Here is a 6,000-nt window from a genome sequence, read left to right as displayed (position 1 = left end):
AAGCACCCACCACCCAACTATATAAAAGCCGTGCTGATTTACAAACGAAATTTACTCTTCTATCTACTAATCAAACAGAACAACTAATTCTTAGAACTCGTGGTCTTTATTATGAATAGGGTGATAAGGCGAGCCGGCTTATGGCTCAGCAGCTGAAGCGTCAATCCGCATCACGACTTACTCCTCAGATATGAAACATACACCAAGACATAACAAGCAATCCAAAAGAAATAAACAATACTTTCACAGCCTTTTATTCTTCTCTTTACACCTCAGAATTCCCCTTGGATACAATGAATATGGAAAATTTCTTAGATGATTTGGAAATACCCACTCTGCAATTAGAAGAGGCAGAAGATCTAGACCAAGCCCTTGGGCAGGAAGAGATTAATAATGCCATTATGGCGATGCAGAGTGGTAAAACCCCGGGCCCTGACGGCTACCCATTAGACTTCTATAAGAAATTTAAGGATAAGCTCACACCTGTTCTTTTAGAAATGTTTCAAGAATCTTTGGAAAAAGGTTCATTGCCCCTCACCCTTTCACAGGCATCTATTTCACTTCTCCTTAAAAAAGACAAGGATCCGACTCAATGTGGATCATAATGTGAACCAGACTGATTCCTGGGATGTCAGGACTTTCATATGAAGAAAGACTGGATAGACTCGGTTTGTACTCACTAGAATTTAGAAGATTGAGGGGGGGGGGATCTTATAGAAACTTACAAAATTCTTAAGGGGTTGGACAGGCTAGATGCAGGAAGATTGTTCCCGATGTTGGGGAAGTCCAGAACAAGGGGTCACAGTTTAAGGATAAGGGGGAAATCTTTTAGGACTGAGATGAGGAAAACATTTTTCACACAGAGAGTGGTGAATCTCTGGAATTCTCTGCCACAGAAGGTAGTTGAGGCCAGTTCATTGGCTATATTTAAGAGGGAGTTAGATGTGGCCCTTGTGGCTAAAGGGATCAGGGGGTATGGAGAGAAGGCAGGTACAGGATACTGAGTTGGATGATCAGCCATGATCATATTGAATGGCGGTGCAGGCTCGAAGGGCCGAATGGCCTACTGCTGCACCTATTTTCTATGTTTCTATACTGCCCAATCTCACTTTTAAATGTAGATGTAAACATTTTGGCAAAGGCGCTGGCTTGCCGTTTAGAATGTCACTTCCCAAAATAATCTCAGAAGATCAAACAGGTTTCATTAAAAATCATCATTACTTTTCTAATATCCGCCGACTGGCCAGTGTGGTCTATTCGCCCGGTGCCTCTCCGCACCCAGAGGTTGTTATCTCTTTGGACGCGGAGAAGGCATTTTATAGAGTGGAGTGGCCATATTTGTTCAGAGTCTTGGAGAGATTTGGATTCGGCAAAAAATTTGTGGCCTGGGTTAAGCTTTTATATCATTCACCCTTAGCATGTATACAGACAAATTATTTGCGATCTGATTATTTTCCATTAACACGTGGCACTCGTCAAGGCTGCCCTTTGTCTCCGCTTCTTTTTGCGATTGCAACTGCAATTGAGCCTCTCTCTATTGCACTTAGGTCAACCACATTATTCCAGGGCATTAGGAGAGGAAACATGGAACATCGTGTGTCTCTATATGCCGACGACCTCCTTCTTTATGTGAACGACACTACAGCCAGTGGCCCTGCAATTGTGTCCTTGTTAGATCAGTTTGGAACTTTCTCTGGCTATAAACTAAACCTCCTAAAAAGCGAATGCTTTCCCATCAACCTAGCCCTACAATCCGACAGAAATCCCTGCCCTTCCCCATATCTCAAGAAGGTTTTGTATATCTAGGAATACACATCACCCGCTCTTTCACATCCCTGTTTGCAGCTAACTATACGCCTCAAGTTAGCCAAATGAAGGCTGACTTTGAGAGATGGCGTAGTCTGCCTCTCACTATGGCTGGGAGAGTGCAGTCAGTGAAGATGACTGTACTTCCCAGATTTCTTTACTTGTTCCAATGTTTGCCAGTTTTCCTATCCAAGTGATTTTTTAAACTCAGTTAACCAATCTATAACCTCCTTTATATGGGGTAACAAGGTTCCAAGGGTCAATAAGTACACTCTCCAAAGAGGTCGTGAAGTAGGTGGACTGGGCCTTCCTAGCTTTATTCATTATTACTGGGCATCCAATATCCAAAAGATATTATTCTGGCTCCACCGACCAGATACAGACTGGTGTCTGCTCGAGTCAGTCTTGTTACTCCTCGTCTCTCCCAGCTTTAGTATATTCCTCCCTGCCATTGAAACCCTCTCGATTTACATCCAACCCTGTTGTACTATCCACCATCAAAGTTTTTAACCAATTTCATTGCCACAAGTTTACATCAGCTTCAGTTCTGTGTCCCTTTCACAGTAACCATTTATTCCCCCCCCCCCCCCCCCCCTCTACACTCGACTCAACCTTTCGACAGTGGGGTTTGAATGGTCTTATGTGCATTAAGGATTTATACACTAACAACATATTTGATAGTTTTGCTAACCCACACAAAAAACATGGCCTCCCACATTATCATTTCTTTAAATATCTTCAGGTCCGTCACTTTGCCATGAAAAAATGTCCTTCTTTTCCTGATCTCCCTCCCGTCACAGTGTTGGATAAACTCACTCTTACCTTTGCAAATAAAGGACTGATCTCTGCAGTATATTCTCAACTGATGTCTTTAGGAGATCAAAACCTGAACAAAGTTAAAGCTAGGTGGGAGAACGACCTTGGTATAGATCTGCCTGAGGAATGCTGGACAGAAGCACTGAAAAGAGTCCATTCCTCGCCATCATGTGCTACATTGGGGCTCAGACAATTTAAAGTTTTACACAGGATTCATTTAAGCAAAGCCAGGCTCGCTGACATATGTCCAGGGACAGATGCTGGCTGTGACAGGAGCTCCTTCTCTCCAGCCAATCTAGCTCATGCATTCTGGTCTTGCCCCCAAACTTGGTAACTACTGGGCAGTGGTTTTTAAAACCATCAGTGAAGTCCTTGTGATGACAGTGAGACCTTGCCCGCTTGTAGCTTTATTTGGTGGAGCAGATAAAACCTTGGGTTTAAACACAACCCAGTCTGATATCATTGCATTTACATCATTTTAGGCCCGTAGGAGAATCTTGCTGGTCTGGAAATCTACCTCTCCTCCATCTGCTGCTGCTTGGCTGGAAGACGTGATGTATTTTTTAAGGCTAGAAAAGATTAAATTCACATTGAGGGGGTCTGTGAAAAAGTTTTATTTGAAATGGGAACCCTTTTTATCATACTTTAACGGTCAAAAAGAACTACCTATTGACTGAGGGCACTTGACAGTAAGTGGGGAGCCGCATTTATTCTGTTTTATTACTTTATTAATGTGCATTTGATTTTGTGATATACTTGTATTGTGAAAACATTAGCTGCCAAGTGGTGTTTAGGGAGGGCGGGTTAGGGTTATTTTATTAGTATTTATAAAAAACAAAACGGAGGGAAATGTAATGCCATACGTCAGATGTACCTCCAATAAAAATAATTAAATTACAGAGTGATCACCCGCTTGTGGGAGTGGAAGGAGCAATTCGTTGGATTGCTGGAAGCGCTGGACCAGATGGGGAACGATGAGGCCTGGCGCTGCGCTCCTGTCAGAGCGATCTTGGCCCTGCGGAACTCCCTGTGGACATGCGGCTCCATGACTGGAGGCTGGAGCCCGGTCCGTCTATCTTGCAGCACCTGCCCCCTACGCTGGTCAGACCTCGGACTGCGCCCAATCAGCACGAGCGGATTTTTGAGCAGGAAACCGAATCTGAGAAAGTTTCTGCTGTAGACGAAGCCCGTGCCCGCACAACACGAGTGGACAACCCTCATGTAAACAACCTCCTCATGTAAACAACCTGCTCCAGTAAACAACCAGCCCCTGACTAAACAGTTACAAAAACAGAGCAAAACAAACCATTAGTAAAAAGCGCGCTTCAATTAAAAAAACCCATCCCAAGTTAAAAATCTACAAGTTAAAAAAAAAACACACCTCAAGTAAAAACAAAAGTAGCCAATGAGTAGAAAAAATTAAACAAAATAACAAGAGCAACCAACCACATTTCTCCATTGAGGTTGTCTCCATCCAGCTACTTCTGTTCTGTGATCTCTTGGCTTTTCCCGGAGATAATCTGCATCAGTTTTGTTGCTCTTGATCTTCGTTTTTCCTGGATGGATCTTTTCTTTCCATTAGGTATCTCTTTCACTTTCGTTTAGGTAGTATTGAGTCGCTGGTGGGGGTTCCCCATCCCTGGCAAGGAGAGACTTCATTGTCAGATATTCGCTGGTTTTATATGATGCTCATCCTCATGTCAAAATTATCATCAGTCATTGCAAAAAAAAAAAGGCAGTTTTGAGCAACTGAAGACATTTGATCCATCGCCTATTAGCACAGGAATTCATCATTACATTCATCAACACAAACACGATTCTTTAAGTGTTATCATACTCACCCTGGTGGTCGGCCTCATGTGATCACTATCTCCTGCCAACGGGCTATAAGGCTATTCCTGCACCTTACCTTCGGTGGGTCTTTCAAGACCTAGTTAGACCAGATGGGATAAGCTTGTAGACGTGTCAATGTCTTTGGGTATGATGGTGACTTGCAGATTGAACGGTGCGCAGATTTGTGTCCTCACCAGTAAAAAGTCCACCTTAACTAAAAAACACCTCGAGAAAAAGAGAGTAAAAAAAGTTTTTAAAAAAGCACTAATAAAATGCCTGCCTCGAATAAGCAAACACCAATCTTCAATAAATAGCTGGCTTTGACTAAAATTCACACAAGTAAAAAAATTACCATCAGCCATTGAAAAGAAGCAGCTTTTAGATCCATCGCCTATTAGCACAGGAATTCAACATAACACCATTATACAAGAATTTTGCCTGAACAGTCACTGACCCATAGCGTAGTGTTTAAAGCCCAATGTGCTGTGGCTAGTGACGCTATATTTAGACCCCAAAGCAATGCAGCCGATAGCTCTTTGTTTAAATTTCTGAGCGTTAAGCCGACAGCATTGTTTAAACCTTTGCGCACCAAACTGGCAGTGCCGTGTATTACCTTTACGCACCAAGTCTGTATCGCTGTGTGAATTGATTTGAGCTGCCGTCTTTAGCTCTGTGTGTATGGATTTGTACACCAGGTTTGCAGCTCTGTGCATTGATTTGCGCACCAAGTTTGCAGCTCTGTGCATTGATTTGCGCACCAAGTTTGTAACTGCATTGATTTGCGCACCAAGTTTGTAGCTCTGTGCATTGATTTGTACACCAAGTTTGTAACTGCATTGATTTGCGCACCAAGTTTGTAGCTCTGTGCATTGATTTGTACACCAAGTCGGTAGCTCTGTGCATTGATTTGTACACCAAGTCAGTAGCTCTGTGCATTGATTTGTACACCAAGTCGGTAGCTCTGTGCATTGATTTGTACACCAAGTCTGTAGCTCTGTGCATTGATTTGTACACCAAGTCGGTAGCTTTGTGCATTGATTTGTACACCAAGTCTGTAGCTCTGTGCATTGATTTGTACACCAAGTCGGTAGCTCTGCATTGATTTACGCACCAAGTCTTTAGCACTACGTGTATTGCTTTACGTGCCAGTCTGCAGCTGATAGCACTTTGTTCCCAAAGGAGGGAGGGGCGGGGCTTGCTGGGATGCAGTCCCCTGCCATCAGTTATAGTTTAAATATGGGAGCAGCACTATCGACCAGGACTTGCCGGTGGTTAATTCAACAGCTGATTTCTTACCTGTATAAAGGCAGGTGCCAGGAAGCCATAAGTTAGTTCATGTACGAGTTAGCTCACCAACAGGCCGAGTCATGATCAGCGCCACAGACGGAGGCAGAGAGGTGTGCTGCTGTAAAACAGACCCGCGCATACCAAGACAAGTATTGTGTTTGTTCTCTCTTGCCAATAAATCTGATTTGTAAATAAACAGATGAGAGAGCCTTTTTCTGGTCTACTAGTCAGACCCTTGAACCTGTTCCCTTGTAACAC

Source organism: Amblyraja radiata, chromosome 37 (assembly GCF_010909765.2).
Source record: "Amblyraja radiata isolate CabotCenter1 chromosome 37, sAmbRad1.1.pri, whole genome shotgun sequence".
In the NCBI taxonomy this organism is placed as follows: domain Eukaryota; kingdom Metazoa; phylum Chordata; class Chondrichthyes; order Rajiformes; family Rajidae; genus Amblyraja; species Amblyraja radiata.
This window is presented reverse-complemented; position numbering follows the sequence as displayed.